This window comes from Rhinatrema bivittatum, chromosome 2 (genome assembly GCF_901001135.1).
Source record: "Rhinatrema bivittatum chromosome 2, aRhiBiv1.1, whole genome shotgun sequence".
In the NCBI taxonomy this organism is placed as follows: domain Eukaryota; kingdom Metazoa; phylum Chordata; class Amphibia; order Gymnophiona; family Rhinatrematidae; genus Rhinatrema; species Rhinatrema bivittatum.
The window spans coordinates 570928558-570953491 of NC_042616.1; the positions used below are offsets into that span (position 1 = coordinate 570928558).

Here is a 24934-nt window from a genome sequence, read left to right on the forward strand (position 1 = left end):
TCCTCGAGTGGATCAGACTGTATACCAGTTGAGCTTTCAGGAACATGGTCACCCAGGGAACCTGGAGGTATTGATTCAGGTGAATGATGTTCTGTGTTCCGTGGTTCATCTGGAGTAGAAGAAAAAGACTTCGGGGAACTGTGTGGTGGTCCATCCCCCACTAGACCTGGAATTTGAAGCGGTGATATCTCTGGATGTAAGGATGAGAACAGGTTCGTTAGAATTAGAGAAATCTGATTCATGGCTTCCCGTGAACAAGATGTGTTCACATCTTCATGTTTCGGCCAATACAGTCTCATTGGTGGAAAATGGGAGGATGGCTTTTGGCGGTGTATTCCCACAGTTAGTATTTCTGAAGAAGGTTGAGATGCCCAAGAACCCTGCTCCTCTAGAGGAGAAACCTGTCTCAGAGAAAGCTCTTAGAGATTTTGTCCAGGTAAGAACGAGACGATAACCCTGAATACTCTGAACAGTTACTGTGTGAAGAACCTGAGCTAACAAAGAGGATTGGATGGGGACACCCAAGGAGGATGAGACAGAATATCCAGTATGGGATCCTTAACGTGTCAAGATCTAGATGGTGATCTTCTATTCTTCTGATGGATCTGAAGTTCTTGATTATCAGTATTTAGAGAATTCTTTTGTTTGGACGGCATCATGTGGATGGTGTGAATGCATTGATGTGCCAAGTCGAGTGGTGCTTTGGCTTCTGAGCAGTTGATGGCATCGATGTGTCATGCATCGATGTCGATGTGGCACTTGTATTAGACACCCATTTTGAATCCTGCACCTTGCCTCGATTGTCTTGTGGCACAAAGAGCACAGCTGCATCAGCCCCCACAGGGCTTGAGTCGGAGCTCCGGATTTTACCTTTTGGTGTTCTGGGTCAAAGCTCTGCTTCTTCGGCTTCAATTCTACCAATGAGGACCGTTTGGGCCCACTATGAGATTTTGTCCTTAGGGCCGGGAATGATTGAATTCAACAACCCAGGGTGGGCGCATAACTTCCCGATGCTGAAGGTTCCTCCCACTCCCAGAGGCTGGCAATCTTTGCGGCCCTTTGTCTCTGGGCCCTGGGGGACATGCGACAGAGGTCCCTGCATGATGCTTGATCATGGTCTGGGCTAAGGTAAATATAGCATAATTATAATTGTCGGTGATGGACATGATATGTCCCAGTTTCTCTGAAGTCATGTTAGCACTGAAAAGTGCTGCTTGGAGGATCACTAGCGAACAAAACATCTGTAAAGAGATGGAGGGAAAAACGTCCATGCCTGAGCACAGAAAAAAAAGTAACTGAAGAGAGTAATGATGCGCTGTGCGTGCGAAGTACCGCATGGGCGCAGTACAACAAAACTTTGAATCTAGGAGAAGTCCGCTAGAGTGCGCCATCAGTGACGTCACCCAAATAGCAAGGCTAATTCAGCCTGCTTACGATGGAAAACAATGACAACCAAAAAAGTGATCTGTATAGGTAGAAGAGAATCTAAGCCATGAGATACAAGACACCAAATCTCAGCATAATACAGTAAATACTGCAGTATAGGTTAGACGTGCACAAAAACGTACACTCAGTTCTAAGGTATTTCAATATTTGGAGGAAAACTGAAAGGGCTGGGCAAATTAGAAACCAAAAGTCAGCAAAAATGATTAAAAGTCATGAAGTTTTAACCCACTGCAATAATTTCTTTTACTGATTGTGCAAGAATTTATAATTCGCGAATGCACAAAAACGTGCAGAGGTTCTAGATAATGCACTGCAGCTTTATTTTAAAAGGTTTGTTGCCTTTATATCTCCTCTGTTTTGTCCTCTAGCTTATCACATCAATTAATGTCTGAGTTCATCTTAACACCATGCCTACAGTAAAGCATGGTGGTGACGTTGTCAGGATGCTTTGCAACAGTGGGGACAGGGAGACTTGTGAAGACTGAGGATAAGATGAATAGTGCAAAATATATGCAGATTCTGGAGGGAAACATGTACCAGTCTGCCATCGATCAGTGACTGGGGAGAAGATTCACTTTTCAATAGGACAATAATCCTAAGCACAAAAAAACAATGGAGTGATTTAGCAAGAAAAAAGTGAATATCCTGAAGTGGCCAAGTCAAAGCCCAGACTTGAATCCAATAAAAAAAATCTGTGGCAAGACTTGACCACTGCAGTTCAAACAATCCTCAGCGAATTTGAAGGAGCTTGAGCTCTTCTGCTAAGTACAAGCAAAAACTGCACCATCCTGCTGTGCAAACGTGATAAACTTTATATCAAATGACTCACGGCTGTTATGCTGCAAAAGAGGCATCCACCACGTATGAAGACAAAGGATGTGAAGCAATCAAGACTTCTTTATTCTGAAATATTTCTAAACATTTTTCTTCATGATTAAGTGTAGATTATGTGGCATAGATCATTGAAGCCAATTCCTACTTTAATACATTCTAGTTTCTGTTTTTAAGATATGAGAATGAAAAATGTACAAGAATGTGAACACTTTTACAAGGCACTGTAAGTTCACTTTCAGATGCCATAATAAGATACACCACACTTACTGCACCCTATATTTTTATACGATAAATTTTACTTACAATTTAATATTTATTGCTCATCAAATGTGAGAAAATGTAAGAGTGTGCTGCAATTAGCACATCTCCATGCAAACTTAATTTCCAAGAAAGAATTAGCTATTACTCCCCAATGCAAGGAAGTGCACAAGAGGAGTGAATGCTTAGTTCATATTTTTTTAAATGCTGGAAATTTTATAAGACATGGTCAAAAATACAGAGAAGTTTAAAAAAAAGAGAATTAAGAGGTTGTTAGTCTACAGTGTTATTCCAAAATAATCCTGGAGCTCCCTGACTCATGTCTTCCAGGTCTGGGATGGATGAACGTATCTAGGAACCACCAAATCTAGGAACCTGCTAGCACAGCACAATACACCATAATTTCCAAAGCTAAAAAAACTGGATAAATATTGGATACCAGAGTCAGAGACCCTTGAGCCAAAGGAACTCTGTCCCTATTCAAGAGCAAAAGGTCTCCAACCCCAGGGACCTGGTCTGAACCTGAGAGCCTCCAATTTTAAGTCAAGAACAGCAGTTAAATTACTTCATCTTTTTAGGACACCTGGCCAATGTAAAAGGTACACAAAATTTAGCATACTTTTTTCCTATTAGGTACTTTTTTAAACTCCTGATGCATTTGCATACTATTTGCTTACTGCATCAGAAGTTTTTTGTTGTTTTGTTTTAGCACTTGAGTCAACAAAATGTGTGCACATTTTTTTAAACTCCCATTTTTATTACATTAAGTTCAAAGAGGCTTCTCTGTCCTCATACAGTAAATGATAGAACTTCAACTGGAAACAGGAGCCAGAACTCAGAACACCAAATTAAAGCAACATTTTATTGGGCCAAAGCCCAGCATCCTGTCTGACAATGGCCAATCTAAGTCACAAGTTCTTTACAGCAGTGATTCTCAACCGGGGTGTCGCGACACACAAGTGTGTCGCCAAGCACCAGCTGGTGTTTTGCAGGCTTCCCGGTCCTCCCGCTGGCCCAGCTGCTTCTCTCCCCTTCCTTTCACCCCAGAGAGAAGCAGATAATTCTTCCACTAAAGCTGCTGCACATTCTGATCAGCACATTCAAGCCCGGGAGGGAGCAGCAGCAGCATTAGTGGAAGCTCACAGTTCTAGCCCCCATAACCTGGAAAAGGAAGTGGAATGCGTGGGACAAAGAAAGAGCCATGCTGCATTCAAATGTAGTGGCAGCATCGGCCTGAAGCAGCAGCTAGCATGGCCTAGAGCAAAACAAGGATCAGCCTTATGAGAGAAGTGTGGAGTGATATGCGCAGTGCTGGAAGATGGACTTCCTCACTGGCTGCCCGCCATTTGTTTTACCCCTAGTGAAGGGGTGACAGCACGGGCATTCCACGCACCCGATGATCCCCCTCCTCCTCTTGGCAGAATCAGAGTGAGCCACGAAGTCGGTGGTGGCATATCCCAGCCAGCAGTATCCAACCTGGGGCTCTGAAAGTTCAGCAGTTACCAGGAAATTAAGTTGCAACTTTTCCCTGGGAACAGGGAGCAATAAGCAACAGTTTCCACCCCCCCCAGCCCCCATGGACTAACCAGCTCTTCCTCCACAACCGTGCGATACGTGCGGGGCAGAGTCCCGTAGCCCATGCTGCCAGCCCCATGAGGAGCAGTATGGGGAATGGGATGAGCTCCCAAATGCAGAGGCAGGTGTTACAGACCCTAGCACTGTTGGCCGTCATGATTGACTTCATATATGGTGCGATGGTGAGTTACGACCTGTAGAACCAGCTGAAGAAAGTTGAGGCGGTTGCACTCAAGTTGTAAACTGTACATGAGCACAAGTCTTGATTAGAAAAATCATTGCAAAGGAAAGATTTGAAAATAAGAAAATAATAATTTTGTCTATAAATCAAAGCACAAGAAAAGCAAGTCTGCTTACCGTAAACTGTGTTTCCGTAGATAGGATGAATTAGCCATGCTGTCATGGGAACTGTCAATCAGGGCCCAGGAGGCGGAGCTTCCAAAGAGAAAGACAGAGCTTTGCTCTGTGTGGCTGCGCATGAGTTCCCCCGCAGGAAAGAGATCTCTCCTCATTCTGTGATTAAGCAGTAGGTGAATGTAAAGTACATCAGGTCGACTATCCAGGGAGGCAGGAAACACCGTTTATGGTAAGCAAACTTGCTTTTTCCTGTTGATAGCAGGGCTGAATTAGCCATGCTGTCATGAGAGTCCATAGCTCCCTACCACGCCATGTGTTTTGGTTTTTTTTTTATGTGATATTGCGGTGGAAAGTCGACTAGGTATTAAGATGTTCCAGAATGAAGTATTGTTTTACCCATCCTGGCATCATCTGATGATTGCTGGTCTAGGCAATAATGGGACATGAAGGAACGAAGGGATGACCAGGTAGCCGCTTTGCAAATGTCAATGGGCTGTATATTCCTCAGATGAGCTATGGAGGTTGCCATTGCTCGTACCTGATGAGCATATAGGTGCGATGCAAGAGAGATATTCCGTTTGTCGTAGCAGAACTGAATACATTGTGCTATCCAGCTGGAAATGGTTCGTTTAGCTACCGGGGTTCCCAGAGCATTAGGATTGAAAGAGACAAATAACTAAAGCTCTTGTTTGTGAATGTGTCCTCTCCTTATAATATGCTAAGGCACGTTTACAGTCTAAGGTGTGCAGTGCATGTTCTCTCTCGTTGTGATGTGGTTTAGGAAAGAACACTGGAAGTTGTATGGACTGATTAAGGTGGACTCGTTATACTACTTTTGAAAGGAATGACTATGAGATCGTAGGACAGCTTTATGGTGATAAAATTGCAGATAGGGACTATAATGCACCAAGGCTTGTAAACTCATTAACTCTGTGTGCCGAGGTCACTGCTACCATGAATACTACCTTCCATGTGAGGTATTTAATGTGGGCTGAGTCCAAAGATTCGAATGGCGATAAATTGTTCCAATATCAGGTTTAGGCTCCATGGAACTGGAAGTCTGGATATGGGCGGTCAAACTTTCGAAAGACCTTTGATGAAACGAGATACCAAGGGATGGAGCGAAATATATGGCTTCGATGTGGACTGTGATAGGCTGAAATGAACTCTGATGAAGTCGCTAGGCCAGCTTTGTATAAGGTGTGAAAGTAATCTAGCAGAACCTCGGGTGAACAATCTAAGGGATGAAGGCCCTTGTCCGAACACCATGCTGAATATCGATTCCACTTGAAGCGATAATTTTGTCTGGTGGATGGTTTTCTGGATTCAATTATCTTCTGTGCTTCAATGGATATGCCCTCTTCAGCTAGGAGGAGCAGTTCAACCTCCATGCTGTCAAGTGAAGGGAGGAGTGCATCGGATGCAGGAGAGTCCCCTCCTCATGTGTTAGATCTGGTTGATCCGGCAGGGGAATCTGATCTGCTATGGAAAGATTTAGAAGGTAGGTGTACCACGGTTGCCTTGGCCAAGCTGGAGCTATCAATATTAGGTGCGATGCATCTTGTGTACATTTTTGAATTGTCCTTGTTGTGAGAGATATCGGAGGAAATGCGTAAAGCAGACTTTCCGTCCAAGGGAGGAGAAACACATCTTGCACAGTCCGATGAGGACTTGGCCAGATTGAACAGAATCAAGGCACTTTTGAGTTCTCTTCTGTGGCGAACAGATCCATCGTTGGTACGCCCCATTGAGCAAAAATTCTTGCGCGATCTGGTCGTTGAGGGACCATTCGTGAGGATAGAATATTCTGCTGGGGGGTGCTCTTCAGCAGCTGATGAAAGCAGATGCATGAGCTTGGAGCTCCGACCTCCACAGGCATCAAAACAGTCAAAATAAGTGAAAAATACCCGAATTTCTCACAGGAAAGGTTTCCACTATATAATAAGCTAGCGATACCGGCTCTCATGGCGTCTAAACGAAAAACCACTGATTTAAAGCAGTTTTCACATGGAAAGGTGGTGGGGGAAGCAGGGCCTGAGGCGGCCGCAGAGAAAACAAGCATCACGGACTGCCCCAATGAACCCAAAGAAACACCCCGAAGTAGCAGCCCGAGAGAAGTTAGCTCTCTCCCCAACTTACCAACTAGGGATGAGCTTAGAAGCTGGTTTGTAGAACTGAGATCAGAACTACACCAGCAGAAAGCTGACCTCATGGCAGCACTGGCGGAACTTAAAGGGGACTTAAGTACACTGGGAAATCGGGTCGATGAGATAGATTTGCGTGTGGATCAGCATAGCGAGGACAGTCAATTATCCACGCAGCAGTCGACCCTCTGATCCGAACTTTCTACGATTTCCGAAAAATTAGAAGACTTAGAGAATAGGAGCAGAAGGAACAATCTGCGCATTCGCAGAGATCCCGATGCCGAAGAGCATGCTGATGCAATTGCTGTGGTGCAGCAAGTATTGTACCTTTATTCTAAATACCAGTGACAAAGACCAAAATACCAAGGGCGCTTCACCGTCAGAAATCAGGCTAGATAGAGCACACCATGCTCTGGGGCTGCGTAGAGAGTCTAGGACTCATGACATCATATGTTTTCAAGACTTCACACAACAAAGAGCAGGTCTAAAACAAATCCAGTCATTTAAAAGACATCAATTTGAAAAATAATAAATTGGCAATCTATCAGGATGTAGCGCCACTCACACTCTCAAAAAGGTACAATCTCCGGGAAGTCACAGCCAATCAGCGCGAATGCGTCATCCGATACCGGTGGACATATCCCTTCAGACTTCAGTTCCAGGTAAAGGGCATTACCCATCGCATTAAGACCATCGAAGAGGCAGCAGAAGTATTTCAGCAGGCCCAACTACCTAAAACATTTCAAGCTCCTAAAATGGCGTCGACCACTCGCAAATCGGATTCCCATCTCAGGTGGCAAAAAGCGGGCAAAGGGGGAAAACACCTCCAATGGCAATCAGATGCCCCTCACGCACCTGCTAATGATCAAGGCTGAAGGTCTACGGAGCTAGAGGGCAGAGTCCGCAATTAGGGCATAGATCCAGAGTCGGGATCCGGGAGTCTTACTGGTTTTTGAAAGAGCGGCCTTCATGCTCACATTAACAGTTATAGAACTTGAAACTATTCAGGGATTTTTTCTCTGCAAACAGACAGTTGATATTCTACCTCATTTAATTTTCCAGTTAAATGTTATATATGGTTGTTTTCTATTGTAACACTGCCGGGGGGGGTAAGGGATGTCTGGTCTCATTGGGACAGGCTGAGTTCCCCCAGAGAAACTAATCCTGTAAAGATGGTAAGGATTGGTTCCAATTTTTTTGGGTTGCCAAGGGCTCTTTGCTTTTGCCACTATACTTGGGTAATGACTGGGAAACTTCATTCAGCAGTGGGATAAGATGAGATCTATCCAGTGCAGCTTTGGGGATTGCCTGTAAGCTATAGATCAAAAGGGATGGATATCTATAAAGAAAGAAATTACTCATTTATATAAGGGATGGCCACATGTATAATATCATTTAATGTAAAGGGGTTGAATACCCCTTGGAAACTGCTATTACTAAAAAAAAAAAAAAAAGAGCTCCAAAGCCAGAAAGCGACAGTGGCCTTTGTCCGTAAGTGCTATGGGCATCTCCCTGCATAATCCCCAGTACTCAAGCGCTTATTGGGCCGCTAGTAATAAAAATTTCAGGTATGCTGCTGTGGGCATTCTAATTGCAAACTCACTGGTACATGAAGTTCTGTTTAAGTTTGTGGTCGTAATGGCAGATTTTTGCTACTTAAAATCAGGGTGGGGTCTAAGATAGTCTCACTTCTAAATGTGTATTTTCCTAATGTAAACCAGATGTCTTTCTCGACCACTATAAATAAGTTGCTTAAGCAACATGCGGACAGTGAGCTTATCCTGGGAGGAGATTTCAATGCTACCAGGGATCCCACAATTGACTCTACAGATAAGAACGTAAGAACATAAGAAAATGCCATACTGGGTCAGACCAAGGGTCCATCAAGCCCAGCATCCTGTTTCCAACAGTGGCCAATCCAGGCCATAAGAACCTGGCAAGTACCCAAAAACAAAGTCTATTCCATGTAACCATTGCTAATGGCAGTGGCTATTCTCTAAGTGAACTTAATAGCAGGTAATGGACTTCTCCTCCAAGAATTTATCCAATCCTTTTTTAAACACAGCTATACTAACTGCACTAACCACATTCTCTGGCAACAAATTGAGTTTAATTGTGCGTTGAATAAAAAAGAACTCTCTCAGATTAGTTTTAAATGTGCCCCATGCTAACTTCATGGAGTGCCCCCTAGTCCTTCTACTATCGAAAGAGTAAATAACCAATTCACATCAACCCGTTCTAGATCTCTCATAATTTTAAACATCTCTATTATATCCCCCCTCAGCCGTCTCTTCTCCAAGCTGAACAGTCCTAACCTCTTTAGTCTTTCCTCATAGGGGAGCTGTTCCATTCCCCTTATTTCGGTAGCCCTTCTCTGTACCTTCTCCATCGCAATTATATCTTTGAGATGCGGCGACCAAAATTGTACACAGTATTCAAGGTGCGGTCTCACCATGGAGCGATACAGAGGCATTACTACATTTTCCATTTTATTCACCATTCCCTTTCTAATAATTCCCAACATTCTACTTGCTTTTTTGACTGCCGCAGCACACTGAACCGACAATTTCAATGTGTTATCCATTATGACGCCTAGATCTCTTTCTTGGGTTGTAGCAGCTAATATGGAACCCAACATTGTGTAATTATAGCATGGGTTATTTTTCCCTATATGCATCACCTTGCACTTATCCACATTAAATTTCATCTGCCATTTGGATGCCCAATTTTCCAGTCTCACAAGGTCTTCCTGCAATTTATCACAATCTGCTTGTGATTTAACTACTCTGAACAATTTTGTGTCATCTGCAAATTTGATTATCTCACTCGTCGTATTTCTTTCCAGATCATTTATAAATATATTGAAAAGTAAGGGTCCCAATACAGATCCCTGAGGCACTCCACTGCCCACTCCCTTCCACTGAGAAAATTGTCCATTTAATCCTACTCTCTTTTTCCTGTCTTTTAGCCAGTTTGCAATCCACGAAAGGACATCGCCACCTATCCCATGACTTTTTACTTTTCCTAGAAGCCTCTCATGAGGAACTTTGTCAAACGCCTTCTGAAAATCCAAGTATACTACATCTACCGGTTCACCTTTATCCACGTGTTTATTAACTCCTTCAAAAAAGTGAAGTAGATTTGTGAGACAAGACTTGCCCTGGGTAAAGCCATGCTGACTTTGTTCCATTAAACCATGTCTTTCTATAGGTTCTGTGATTTTGATGCTTAGAACACTTTCCACTATTTTTCCTTGCACTGAAGTCAGGCTAACCGGTCTGTAGTTTCCCGGATCGCCCCTGGAGCCCTTTTATATTAGCTATCCTCCAGTCTTCAGGTACAATGGATGATTTTAATGATAAGTTATACATTTTTACTAATAGGTCTGAAATTTCATTTTTTAGTTCCTTCAGAACTCTGGGGTGTATACCATCCAGTCCAGGTGATTTACTACTCTTCAGTTTGTCAAACAGGCCTACCACATCTTCTAGGTTCACCGTGATTTGATTCAGTCCATCTGAATCATTACCCATGAAAACCTTCTCCATTACGGGTACCTCCCCAACATCCTCTTCAGTAAACACCGAAGCAAAGAAATCATTTAATCTTTCTGCGATGGCCTTATATTCTCTAAGTACCCCTTTAGGTGCTATATTTCTGTTTCCATTTCTCCAGTTTTGCACTACATGCAGAGTGCATTTTTTACGTGTCCATTCCAGTTTCTGTCTCCATATTTGTAATTTTAGGTCTTTCTGTGCTTGAAGGTTACTTCTATGTATGAGACCAAGGTGAGGTATTTTATTAGCATGTAGGCATTTGTACAACGTATTTGTTGTGTTTTCTGACTAGGACATGCATTGGTGGTAAATTGCTGTTTTTCATAAGTAGGGCTATTGCAACTGGTAGTGTTGCTATTAACATCAGAAATATCTTTTTGTATAGTGAGTTGTCCAGGCAATGTCCTAGTTCTGCCTGCAACCATTTTTGTGAGGTCCAGGTTCCTGTGTATGTAGTGTATGTTTACATTTAGTGCCGTGATGGTCATGTGTTCAGTGTGTCATGTATGTGAGAACTATGTCAGGTGTGACCCAACAGATAAAAGGTTGAGAACCATTGCCTTACAGGATCCCAAAGGATAACAGGCTTCCCAAACCTGTATTAGGGACCCCAAAGGAATATGGTTTCAAGAAATCCAATATGCACATTTATTTCATGCATATTTGTTGCGAATTTCCTGAAAACCTGACTGACTATAAGGTCCTTAGGACAGGTTTGGGAAGCCCTGGAATAAACCCAATCCTTCACTCATAACAAGGGATAAATAGTGACTTTCCAGGAGTCTGCATGGCTAATGTTTTATATACATCTACATAACATACTTTTGAAATTTACTTAATTGTCTAAATAGTGGCATGTATGAAGTTTACTTCACTTTGTTTGCCATGTTCTCTATTAAAGTTTACTCTTCATTTTAAGTGAATCATTACCTTACACCATCTTATAGCCACCATAACATTAATATTCATGGACTACTGAAAGACTATTAGCAGCCATACTATATTATAAACAGATTCTAAAGTCACTGCTACTAGCACTCAAACGCCTCAACATCAGTAAGTGGAAAAAATACAAAGAAAGAAAGTCAACCTACAATCCAAACTCAGCAACCTATATCAACAATAGTTCGTTTCCTTGTGCAGTAAGAATATAGAAAGAATATGAACTGCTGCATTTGATGCCCAATCAGACCCAGCCTACATCAAATTTTACAGTAAACCAGCTGCAAAGTTTAAGTTATATGTTTAAACATTGGCTTACAAAATTTTACATTTATGCAAAAAATTGTGTTCACCCAAAAAAAAAAAAAAAACTACCGCCTTAATTTATGACCCTTTATCGCCGTACATTAAGCTGGACTAATACAACCACACTACATTAAGATACTTGAACTTCAGAGCTCGTTACAACATTTAAAACAAAATACCTCGCAAGTTAATAGACACACTATTTAATAGGCTAATTCAACTCTATGTTTAAATTTGTAAAACTGAAGAGGGGAGGAAGAAGCGGGGGAGAAAGCTTTCCAACTGACGTTAAACTGGAGACCGGAAGGTCTCAACTATAAGAAAAACAGCAACAGGTGGCAGCCAATAGCAGCGAATCCCAACCACCGCGCTCCTCACCTCTTCCGCCCGGGACACGGCAGAGAGGTCGCTCAGGACTCCGCCACGGCCCATCGGTCTCGGTCTCTCCCCCTCCCACATCACCGGCGTCAGATACACCTAATAAGGCATCAACCTCCCCCGTGACAAGGCGTTTGAAGCCAACCAAATAACCGCTAGGGCGGCACGCACGCTGCCCTCCCCGCCAACATTAAAACCCACACAAATGAAAGAGAATGCTAACCAACCGTCAAACGTTCGAACCATCAGACAGTTCCCTGCTTCAAGCGCCGCGCGCTCCCTTCAAGACAGCCAGCAGAAAGCGCCACAGCTGACGTAACGCGCGCGCGCCGCTTGCGGCCTTTTTTATAGGCTGCAACGGCGAACCACTCAGAGATACGCGGCCTTGGGAATAAGCGTGCATGGGGAGGAGGAAGAGGAGGAGGGCTGAAAGCAGGGTAGGTTGCATTTTTCTCGCTCATTTAGCTATCCGCTTCGGATCCCATGCTGGGGAACTTTGGAGCACGAGGTTGTGTAGGCTTTTCGTTTGCATAAAGACGACTATATACTCATTTTGCAAAAGAAAATAGTGGGGTTTTTTTTATTATTAACATTATTATTGAACGTACTGTGCGTCACTTCCTTTCCTGCCAATGTTTAGAGCTGCCAAGGGAGAGTGGTCGATGAACTGGAGGCGTTTGTCCCACTGTTTAAGTCCAGTGCAAGCACTTGGAGGCCTTCTAGAGCAGTGGTTCTCAACCATTTTTCTTTCGGGACACACCTGACAGATGGTTCTCACATGCATGACACACTGAACCCATGATCGTCACGGGGCTAGATGTAAAAGTACAGTTTGCATTCACGGGAACCCCCCCCACCCCGACCCACAGTAATGGATGTAAAGCAGAATTACGACATTCCCCATACAACTGACCCTACAAAAAATACATTCTGGTTCTGGTGTCATCTCCGTAACAGCAACTCAAACTCCTTCTACTACCAGGCTCAATAGCCCTACTTGTGAAAAGACAGCAGTTTACCACCAATGCATGTCCTCTTGAGAAAACACAACAGATAAGACTGATACAAACACTTACATGCTAGTAAAATATCTCACCTCAGTAACACACACAGAAGCAACCTAACATACTCCCAGGATCTGCAGTTATGCACATAAACTAATCCGCACAGTTACACCTGTATTATGGAATGCACTCAACCAGTAACAACCCTATCTATGAAAAGACAACACTACAAATATTAAATCAGGCCCTAAACACCAATGCACCTCTTATTAGGAAAACAGAACTAGCAAGCAGCTATAGATCCCCACACAGAAATAATTGTAAAATTATACTAATCAGCAGAATAATGTTTCAAAACAGCTATGAACAGAATAACATCCAACAATTAAAAACTCAAAAACTATTAAAAATTCTCCAAACACCAATAAAATATTTCAAAAAAGCAGACACATCACATAATATTAAATAATTAAAATGGCAGTCAATCAAGAAAGATAAACTTAAAAAGCCACCTTACGGGGGCGCTGTTCTGCCTGCAACGGAGATGGACGCCTAGTCCCGGGCTCTCCCTCCCAGATCTATTATCTACCCTTAAAAACCAGCCTGCAACAATGCGATTTCAGCTGCGACGAGGCAACTTACCATCCGACTTCACCACGATGGCAGCAAACGGAACTGCAGATTTAAAGCAGTTTTCCTTCTCTAAAGTTCTGGCAGAGCTCGCACATGTCCCTGCTGATGGGCCTGAACAGGCCGCACTGGAGAGCTCCAAGGTAAATTTTGGTGATGCCTGCAGTAATGCGGATCGCACGGAACTCGAGCCCCCCGCGCTTGTCACGCAGCTCCGGAATGAAATCCAGGGCTGGTTCATTGAATTTAGGGCGGACCTTAAATCTCACAAAAAGGAACTCCTGGCATCTATTTCGGATTTGCGGGAGGATTTCGCGGCGCTTGGGCAGCGGGTGGATGAGGTAGACCTCCGGACAGAAAGTCATGCGGGGGCCATTCACATGCTTCATCAAAAGCAAGATCACATGGATACTGCGTTTACTGCGCTTGAAGATAAGCTGGAGGACTTAGAAAATCGCACCAGGAGGTGTAATATTCGTATCCGGGATGTCCCGGAGTTTCCTGCCTCTATCAACGCTTCTGAAGTGGCAGTGCGGATCTGTCGCTTTATATTACTGGGAGGTTCTCTTCTATGAATTTATATATTCAATTTTATCTCTTGGTACGAATGAGAAGGTACAGAGAAGGGCTACCAAAATGATAAGGGGAATGGAACAGCTTCCCTATGAGGAAAGACTAAAGAGGTTAGACTTTTCAGCTTGGAGAAGAGACGGCTGAGGAGGGATATGATAGAGGTGTTTAAAATCATGAGAGGTTTAGAACGGGTAGATGTGAATCGGTTATTTACTCTTTCGGATAGTAGTAAGACTAGAGGGCACTCCATGAAGTTAGCATGTGGCACATTTATAACTAATCAGAGAAAGTTCTTTTTTACTCAACGCACAATTAAACTCTGGAATTTGTTGCCAGAGGATGTGGTTAGTGCAGTTAGTATAGCTGTGTTTAATAAAGTATTGGATAAGTTCTTGGAGTCCATTACCTGCTATTAATTAAGTTGATTTAGAAAATAGCCACTGCTATTACTAGCAACGGTAACATGGAATAGACTTAGTTTTGGGGTACTTGCCAGGTTCTTATGGCCTGGATTGGCCACTGTTGGAAACAGGATGCTGGGCTTGATGGACCCTTGGTCTGACCCAGTATGGCATGTTCTTATGTTCTTATTTTATGGATCTGGAGGAATGTAGGCTTCACTTTTGTGGTGGATCCTTTCACCTATGTTTATGGCTGGAATAATGAGAGTTATTTCCCTTAATGTTAAGGGTCTCAACCACCCCCATAAGTGCTCTCTTTTGGAACGGGAGTTAGCAGCTAGCGGCACTTCTATAGGGCTTATTCAGGAAACCCACCTACGAAAGCGATATGAACGTCTCTTGTCATACAGGCAATTCCCTAATAAGTTTCTGGCAGCCTGTACTAAAGACTCCAAGTATGCTGGGGTGGGTATACTGCTAGCCAACGATTTCACTCATGAAGTCCTTTCATTTTTGGCTGATCCCCAAGGACGATATGTTCTACTTAAGATACGCGCAGGTGATGAGGTTTGGACTTTGGTTTCCATCTATGCCCCGAACATGGGACAAGGTCCTTTTTTCAAGGTCTTAGACAATCTGTTATTGCAACATGCTGCCAGCTCCATCCTGCTTGGAGGGGATATCAATATTACTCTTAACCCCACTATTGATAATTCTGCCCAGGTATCCTATGCTTCCTGAACTGCTTGGTCCTCCCTGAAATCCTTGCTGGACAGATGGGATCTCCATGATGTCTGGCGGCACAGATTCCCCGCTTCCCGTTCATACACATATTATTCCCCTGTCCATCAATCCTATTCCCGGATCAATTTTTTTGTAGTTGACTCTCAGGTGCAGAATAGGGTGGTGTTACGGGCCGAAGGCTTGGGGGCCTTCGGGTTCTGTTACGAGCGCGAGGAGCACGGTCGCCTCTAAAGCAGGTGGTGAGCCCTTGGGCCACGGCAAGACTTAGGGAGGAGCCCCAAGCCACACCGTGGGAGGTGAGCCGATGCAAGCATGGCGAGCCAGGCAGGTACTGAAGCAGGAGTAAGGAACAGAGTCTGACCCTCAGCCGGACCTGCACGCCCATGGCAACCAACAACGCAATGTTGATTGATGAACGGTCCTCCGAGTGTTCCAAGCCCTTTCGGACCTGCCGCTGGGTAACGGCATAGGGCGGCAGGCCAGACAGAAGACGAGGGCAGACAGAGTCCTTAGAACACTGAAGACATCATAGACGAGGGCTGAAGCAAGACATCATGGACGAGGGCTGAAGCAAGACATCATGGACGAGAGCTGGGAAGGAAGACACTACCCGTTCTAGACCTCTCATGATTTTAAACACCTCTATCATATGCCCCCTCAGTCGTCTCTTCTCCAAGCTGAAAAGTCCTAACCTCTTTAGTCTTTCCTCATAGGGGAGTTGTTCCATTCCCCTTATCATTTTGGTAGCCCTTCTTTGTACCTTCTCCATCGCAATTATATCTTTTTTGAGATGCGGCGACCAGAATTGTACATAGTATTTAAGGTGCGGTCTCACCATGGAGCGATACAGAGGCATTATGACATTTTCCGTTTTATTCACCATTCCCTTTCTAATAATTCCCAACATTCTGTTTGCTTTTTTGGCTGCCGCAGCACACTAAACCAACGATTTCAATGTGTTATCCCCTATGACACCTAGATCTCTTTCTTGGGTTGTAGCACCTAATATGGAACCCAACATTGTGTAATTATAGCATGGGTTATTTTTCCCTATATGCATCACCTTGCACTTATCCACATTAAATTTCATCTGCCATTTGGATGCCCAACTTTCCAGTCTCACAAGGTCTTCCTGCAATTTATCACAATCTGCTTGTGATTTAACTACTCTGAACAACTTTGTGTCATCTGCAAATTTGATTATCTCACTCGTCGTATTTCTTTCCAGATAATTTATAAATATATTGAAAAGTAAGGGTCCCAATACAGATCCCTGAGGCACTCCACTGTCCACTCCCTTCCACTGAGAAAATTGTCCATTTAATCCTACTCTCTGTTTCCTGTCTTTTAGCCAGTTTGCAATCCATGAAAGGACATTGCCACCTATCCCATGACTTTTTACTTTTCCTAGAAGCCTCTCATGAGGAACTTTGTCAAACGCCTTCTCAAAATCCAAGTATACTATATCTACCGGTTCACCTTTATCCACATGTTTATTAACTCCTTCAAAAAAGTGAAGCAGATTTGTGAAGCAAGACTTGCCCTGGGTAAAGCCATGCTGACTTTGTTCCATTAAACCATGTCTTTCTATATGTTCTGTGATTTTGATGTTTAGAACACTTTCCACTATTTTTCCTTGCACTGAAGTCAGGCTAACCGGTCTGTAGTTTCCCGGATCGCCCCTGGAGCCCTTTTTAAATATTGGGGTTACATTTGCTATCCTCCAGTCTTCAGGTACAATGGATGATTTTAATGATAAGTTATACATTTTTACTAATAGGTCTGAAATTTCATTTTTTAGTTCCTTCAGAACTCTGGGGTGTATACCATCCGGTCCGGGTGATTTACTACTCTTCAGTTTGTCAATCAGGCCTACCACATCTTCTAGGTTCACCGTGATTTGATTCAGTCCATCAAAATCATTACCCATGAAAACCTTCTCCATTACGGGTACCTCCCCAACATCCTCTTCAGTAAACACCGAAGCAAAGAAATCATTTAATCTTTCCGCGATGGCCTTATCTTCTCTAAGTTCCCCTTTAACCCCTCAATCATCTAACGGTCCAACTGACTCCCTCACAGGCTTTCTGCTTCGGATATATTTTAAAAAGTTTTTACTGTTTTTACTGTGAGTTTTTGCCTCTACAGCCAACCGTGTTGGTGCTTCGGATGACATCGGCTTCGTTGTCGGAGTCCCACCTCGACTGTATCCTTCCTGCGCTTGTCCCGCTACCAGCGTGGTCCGTAACCAGCCTCCTCGGGCTGTGTAGGGCGCGCAGTGGGACAGGGTGGTCCGCGACTCAGTCCCGCGGGTGGCCTGAGTAGGGCGCCCTGAGTGACAGTGCCAATGTCCTCCTGCCCTGCGTCTTGTCTTGTTTGGATTTCAAGTTCCTCGTCATGTCTGCACTTCAGAGTTTGGTTCCTGATGCCGTCGCATCGACCACTGGTCCGGGATGCCGTCGCATCGACCAGCGTGGTCTGGGATGTCCTCGCATCAGCCCTGATGTCATGTCTTCTATAGTCTTGGTGAAATGTCTTCAAGAGCCCTGGTGTCACGTCTTCACCTTCATCATAGTGTCACGTCTTCGTGTCAAGGCCCGTCTGCCCTCATCCTCAGGCCAGGCCTGCTGCTCCATGCCGATCCAAGCGGCAGGTCCGATAGGGCTCGGAATGGTCGGAGGACCATTCATACTCCAACATCATCCTGTTGTTGGCCTTGGGAGCTTGCAGGCCTGGCGGAGGGTATGACCGTGTTCTGCCATGCTGGGACACGCCGTCAACCCTCGGTTCGGCCCTGGATCCATCTGGGGTCGAGCCGAGGCCCATGGGCACACTAAAACACCCCGTACGTAACACGATTGGTGCCTTCTGCTCTTGCTCTTCCTTCCATAATAATCTTTTCATTCTGTATTTAATGATGTTTCTGGGGAACTTTTCTTGGAGAAAAATAAGTGGGAATAGGCAAGTTCTCCTCTCTGAAATTCCAGTGGGGAAGGGGGATCCAAAAACCTTCCCACTCTTCTTAAGTCCAAAAAAATACTTTAAAGCTTAAACTGGATCTCTCTTCTGCCTTCATGGTCTCTCGCAGCAGAGTCCATCGCTGGTGCTTGCCCACCTAAAGAACAGCGTGGGCTCACAGGTCTTTGGTCCCCTGGTGAGAGCCCTTTTGCCCTAAAGGGTACCAGGCTTAAAAGTCTCTCTGTAAATTATAAGAAGGACCCTCAGGCAGGGAGTGCACTGGGAGGTGTCACTTCTAAAATAAACTCCTTTGGGTGAAGCTGGGAGGCTCCCCAGCGTGTAAAAAAATACATCTTTACTCCTTGACTGCTTCCTCAAACTCAACATCCCAGAGTGTTAAGATGGCAGGGCTAGTCTTCAGGCATCCAATCCAGACTCCAGGTGAGAGGGACTGAGGGGATGGATGGCTTCTTACAAAGTGTGTTCTAATAACAGGGATAGTGACATCTGGTGGCCAGATTAGGAAGGTCTGCCACAAATTTTAAACAAATTTGATTTAATAACGTTTTTTTCCAGCTAAAGCACAATTAATCTGTAGAAGTTGTTACCCATAGGATGTAATCACAGCTGGTAGTATAGCTGTATTTAAAAAAAAGTTTGGACAAGTTTCTGGAATACAGATGCATTAACAAAAACGAGCCAGGTAAACTTGAGGATTGCCAGCTCTTCAGCGAGTGAGCAATAAGGAATGGATCTCATTAGGATCTGCTGGGTCTTCCAAGTGCTTTGAATTGTCACAGTTGAGACAGTTTATTCGGCTTGATGGATCATTAGTCCAACCCAGCATGGCACTTATGTTCTGTCATCCGCAGGAACCATCTCCTGCATCCTGTTGCGCTCGCTGAGCAGCGCAGCAGGCGTCTCTCACCCTCAGGGGCAGGAGGCCCGCTCCTACCCCGTTCCTGGTCGCACTGTTCCGCCACCAGTCCCATGCACCTCAGGCTCGCCAGTCTCGCCTCCACGGACAACGACGACCTGCCCCCTCGACCCCTCTAGGCACGCGCAGCTCTCCCTGTCATTTAAATAGTCAGCAACAGGTCCCACTCTGCCAAGAGTAGCTGGTTGCTCCAGACTCCGTGTTCCAGTTCCTGATTCTGTGTTCCAGTTCCTGACTCTATGTCCAGTTCCTGACTCTGTATTCCTACTCCTGGTTCCCGCTCCTGTCCTCCAACCCCATGACTGTTTCTCTGGTTCTGACCTCGGTATGTTCTTGGATTTCGCCTTGCCTGCCACCTGCCTTGAACTCCTGCCTGTTCTTCGATTCTTCTTACCTGCTGCCTGCCTCGACCTCTGGCCTTCACCTGGATTCCGTTGCTCGCTGCCAGTCCTGACCTCTGGTTCGCCTGACTCTGTTGTCTTTGTGGGATTTGTCGCCATCCGGAGACCTGCACCTAAGTCCAGCCGGCTTTGGTACCCAAGGGCTCAACCTGCGGGGAATGAGGGCTGGTATTGAAGGTCTTGTTGGGTCTCTGCACTGCGTGTACCCGCCTCCCAATGATGAGGACCTGCAGAAGGTTCCCTCCTGTAGGTGGCGCCAACCTCGTCTCGGCTCAGTAATCCACCGACCAACACCTCCTTTTCCCTCTCCTCTGCATCTACCCCCCTGTTTCCTTCCCCATCCCCATCTGCCCCTTGCCTCATTCTAAACTGGTATGATCTGTATACTTTACAGGAATGTCGGTATATAAGAATTCAAATTCTCTCATCCTCAGCATCCACCATTCTGCCTCATCCTCCTATTCCCTGCATCTGCTTCTCTTCCTCTTTCCCCCAGCATATGCCCATTGTTTATTCCACCCTTCACTCAGCATCCTCTTCCCTGCCTGCTTCCCCCCTCCTCCACCATCTGCCTCTCCCTCTCTCCTTCCTTTTTGCTGCTCAGCATCTGCTTCTCCTCTGGTGTAGATGTAAGAGCTTGTAGCTTAAGTTAGTTATGTATTTAGTGTTACGACTGTCACTGCCCGACGTCTCCACTCTGCCCACCTTACCTTTTTTTGCGACTCCTCCCGTGGTTGATGGACGTCTGGCTGCCGCGGCGTCTGGCTGCCGTCTTCTCCAGTGTCCCCAGTCCAGCTTGGGCGCTGCATCCCACCATGTTGTCCAGGTACCATAGGGCGCGCGCACCGCACAGCACAGCTTCTTATTCTCTCTTTGGCACGAACCTCAGGGGCGTCCCTCTGGGATGACGTCACGCATCCTGGATACAAAAGCCTACACTTTTTGCTAGCTAATCGAGTTAGCAACGGGAATCCTTACGGATGGGATTCGCTCTCCGTACCTAGCTACTCTGCCTCTCCAACTTTTGGACTTTATCCTAATGGGGTATCCGCTCCTCGGGGGCCTCTCTCATTTCTTTCAGGTCGCTATCAGGAACCGGTACTCACTCCTCGAGGGCCCATGTTCCCTGACTCGCTGCCTGAGCTTATCGCTTCTGCTTGGAAAAAACCGCTGCCTACATCATCAGTGACTTACCAACTTTATTTCCTCAGAGCTGTTCCCTGGAACCAGGTACTCACTCCTCGAGTACCTGGTTCCAGCTTCTGTGTTACCTTCCGGGAGAAACCGCTGTGTAACTTTACCAACGAGGTTCTATACCAGAACTCTGTGTATGCTCCACTGTACTCACTATCTCAGTTTTCTCCACTACAGCACAGCCATAGAGGGAATCACTGTTCCAGTATCCTGAGGAACCCTAAGCCCAGCCGGGCTTCATCTCTACTCACTACTTATGCTGAACACCAATAAGACCAATATCGTATTGATCCATCGTCCTCATTGTACACCTTCTAACATTTCAATACACATTGATGATATTTCATTCACCATTGATAAACCCATTAGGAGCTTAGGAGTTTTACTTGATCCCACTTTGTCATTTCGTCCCCATATTAGATCCCTTATCAAGAGTGGATTTTTCAAACTTCGTCTTATTGCAGGGTTAAGGCATTTGCTATTTGATCGAGATTTTCTGATTGTAATTCGTGCGATCATTTTTCCTCACTTAGATTACTGTAACAGTTTGTTTATTTACATTCGCTACAATTACTGCTTAACTCAGCTGCGCGTCTAGTGTCCCATTCTAAGCGTTGTGAGCATATTTCTTCAGTCCTGTATAATCTGAATTGGCTACCAATAACTGAACGCATCACTTATAAAACAGTTATGATTGTTTTTAAGTTGTTAACTTCAGATCTCTCTTACTGGCTAAATGCTCTTCTATGCATTTATAAACCATTAAGATGTCTACGTTCCTCTCAATTGAATTTACTAGAAGTTCCTTCTGTTCAACATGCTCATTTATATTGTACTCATGAGACCACTTTTTCCATTGCTGCGCCAACACAATGGAATCTTATTCCATTTGAGCTCAGGTCTTTGGATGATGCAAAAAAGTTCAGACAGTTATTGAAAGAGCACCTTATCCATCGTGCATACAACATATTCTAGATGGCTACTACCGTGTTTCCCCGAAAATAAGACATCCCCCAAAAATAAGACCTAGTAGGGATTTAGCCGAATTCTTAAATATAAGACCTCCCCCGAAAGTAAGACATCCCTTGTAAACAGGGGCGGATTGACCTATCGGGGGATCAGGCTTCCCCCGGTGGGCCGGTCAATCCTGTGACGTCATTTTTTATTTATTTATTTATTTTTTTAAAATAAAGTTTCCAAAGTATTAGGGGCAGACGCGAGCAGTGGTATCCGGAGGGGAGCCGATGCGCCCAGGCGCAAGGAGGCTCATGCGGCCGCTGAGCCTCCTTGCCCGAAGAAAAAGATCGCGTTCAAATGCACTGATGCTCTTTCTCCTTCCTGCCTGTGCGGCCCCGGAAGTAAACGTTGCCAGAGCCGCATGGGCAGGAAGGAGAAAGAGCATCAGCGCGTGAAGAAGAGGAGCCGCCGCGGGCTGCTGCGAATCCCAAGTCGCAGCGGCCCAAGAAGAGGAAGAGGCCCGGTAGCGAGGAAGAGGCCCGAGAAGTTCAGGGCCGCTGCAGAGCCCATCCTGCAGCGACCCGCGAAGAGGAGGCCTGCAGTGGTATCCGGAGGGGAGCCGATGCGCCCGGGCGCAAGGAGGCTCATGCGGCCGCTGAGCCTCCTTGCCCGAAGAAAAAGATCGCGTTCAAATGCACTGATGCTCTTCCTCCTTTCTGCCTGTGCGGCCCGGAAGTAAACGTTGCCGGAGCCGCATGGGCAGGAAGCAGAAAGAGCATCAGCGCGTGAAGAAGAGGAGCCGCCGCGGGCTGCTGCGAATCCCAAGTCGCAGCGGCCCAAGAAGAGGAAGAGGCCCGAGAAGTTCAGGGCCGCTGCAGAGCCGATCCTGCGGCGACCCGCGAAGAGGAGGCCCAGAGGTGAGAGAGAGGCTGAGGGTCTGTAGAGGGTGCGTGCGTGTATGAGATGAGTTGAGAGATTGTGTGTGAGAGTGAGGATCTGAATGTTTGCAGAGGCAGCATGTGAGAGCCTCTGTGTGTGTGTGTGAGAGAGACAGCGTGTGACGGTGAGAGCCTATGCTTGAGCAAGACAGCATGTGGGAGTGAGAGAGAGCCTGGGTGTGTGAGCGTCAGTCAGCATGAGCCAGTGAGAGACTGTGTGTGTGTGAGAGAAATGCATGTGAGAATGAGAACCTGACTGTGTTTGAGGGAAGAAGACGGAGAGAAAAGAAATACGGAAGAAAAAAGGACAATATAAAAGGAATTGGCAAAAAAATAAGAAAGGGAAGGTGGAAAAAAAAAAAGCCTGTGACCAACCGATTAGAAAACTAACATCAGCCAGCAAAGGTAAAAAAAAAATAAAAATTACTTTTTAGTGATTGGCACATGTGATCTTTGGGAATGTGCAAGAATAGCACTTTCTCTATGCAGATCTCACAATGTACGAGATCAGCATGGAGGAAGTGGAAGCCCACGGGGCCTGCACAGAGGAGGCAGCAGAATGGGCTTCAGTGTCAGTAGCAGCAATCGGCGCCTCCCCAATAGCCAAGTGGCAGCAGTGACAGTGGCAGCAAGATTACAGACATCTGGGGATGGTGGCAGTACCAGTCGGGGGACCCCTTCCAAGCAGTGTGCAGAGGTTCAAAAGCAGCAGAGTCAGCCCAAGCTGACTACCATGAATGCTGCACACTCTTACCTCTCTCTGACAGCACACTGGTGAGGCATGGCTGACGCAGGGGCAGCCAGCAGCTCAACGGTATTAGACATCCCCTGAAAATAAGGCCTAGTGCATCTTTGGTACCAAAAATTAATATAAGACACTGTCTTATTTTCGGGGAAACAGGGTAGCAGAATAAATACCTCTACAGATGTGAGAAGCCTGTTACATATTGTGGGTGATTGATTATTTCCTTTGTTTATATGAGACTGGTTATTTTTGTCTATGTGAAATATATGTAATTTGTGTGGTATTGTATTTATTATTTTATATTTTATTATGTATGTTAATGTTGTAAATCGCCTAGGCCTTTCTGTGGTAGGCGATCAATAAATTTTAATAAATGAAATGAAATGAACTACTGCCACCTCTGGTGGCTTCTCAACTCTGTCTAATAAAAGATATAGCTCTGTGTTGTGTGTCCCATAGCTGAGCCTGACCTGTGGCCTCTTACAGGACTTCTCCCCGTGGGTGTGGTCAGCTGCCACAGGGTCCAAGGGTCCACCCAAAACCTTACAAACAATAACATTTAGCTGGCCCAGATTGCCAATTTAAATTGCAGGCTTGGGACAGCATGGGAGAAGGAAGCAAAAAAAGCCAGCAGGAGTTCAGCTGTCTGCCTTATGGAGGGGATTTCTGCAGAGCAGGAGCAGATGGAGAAAGTGGCAGGAGCCCATTCCGCTACTCCTGCTTGTGTCCTGGCCCTGCAAACATATTCAAAACTCATGGGCCAGAAGCTTCCTTCTCTGCTGATCTCATGCATCACGAGATCAGTTTACAAGTGTGTTGTCATTAGGGACTGTGGATTGGAAAATATCTAGATGTACATGTGGAGATAGTCCCACTGAAAATGCTGAGCTCTGATTGATAGCCTAATGTTGCTTGAACAAAGAAATCCTTACTACGCATCCCTGCCTTAAATTCCTCGGTACAGAGGGAAGCAAATGCTCGATGATATATCTGACCCCGAGGCCAAGCTCCCAAAAGATGTAACTGAATTGCCACTACTGGTTACCCATGGAGCACATTCAGGGATGTGGGCAGATGTGGAATTAACTCATAAACACTATTTCTTTCTTTATCTTTTATATGATCTCTCTCTCTCTGCTGTTCTATGCATAAGTGTGCTGCTAGCAATAGTTTTGTTTTCTTTATTACTTGCTTATATGCGCATATGCTATAATCTCTGATATACTACCTGTGTCACTTATTATACTTGTTACCAGAACCCTTTTGTATTACACTAAGGTTTTATGAAGTAAACTTTTCTAGTGATCTCCTGTATCTGTGTTATCTGTTTCCCCAAACAGCTTACTACCAGTGACCTGTCTATCACATCCAGCCATGCCACCTATTTCACAAGACATGCCAACACTCGCAGAGCTGGTGAACAAAGAGGAGCAGCAGAATGGGCTCCTGCTCTCATTTAGTTCTCCTGGGGCCATGTCATGCACAGGCTGAGGTGTGGTGTACCCAGCCACATGAAGAACTCTGCATGACTGCCCTCTTAGAGAAAACACTGGAAGGCAATTCTTTCACCTGTCCTTAGGTTGTAGCTGTCACCCCTTCTCCCAGCCCAAGTTTATAGCTGTCTCTTTCTCTCCCTCTACTCTGCTTCTTCTATT

The 24934-nt window shown here is 45.2% G+C and overlaps 1 protein-coding gene and 1 long non-coding RNA gene across 4 annotated transcripts in view; one reads left to right on the top strand and one right to left on the bottom strand.

Annotated features, from left to right (window-relative positions):
• The window catches only part of CEP192 (centrosomal protein 192), a 1292743-nt gene extending 1280600 nt beyond the window's left edge, over nt 1–12143 (bottom strand). For 2 of the 3 annotated variants that reach the window (XM_029590938.1, XM_029590940.1), the window contains exon 1: nt 12025–12143. The gene's annotated coding sequence lies outside the window, so the exon portion shown is untranslated. The remainder of the gene's footprint in view (nt 1–12024) is intronic. The other variant, XM_029590939.1, reaches the window with a different exon arrangement.
• Nucleotides 11837–24934, top strand: part of LOC115085204 — a 71364-nt gene continuing 58266 nt past the window's right edge. Inside the window, exon 1 of the long non-coding RNA XR_003854756.1 lies at nt 11837–12234. This is a non-coding gene — a long non-coding RNA (uncharacterized LOC115085204). The remainder of the gene's footprint in view (nt 12235–24934) is intronic.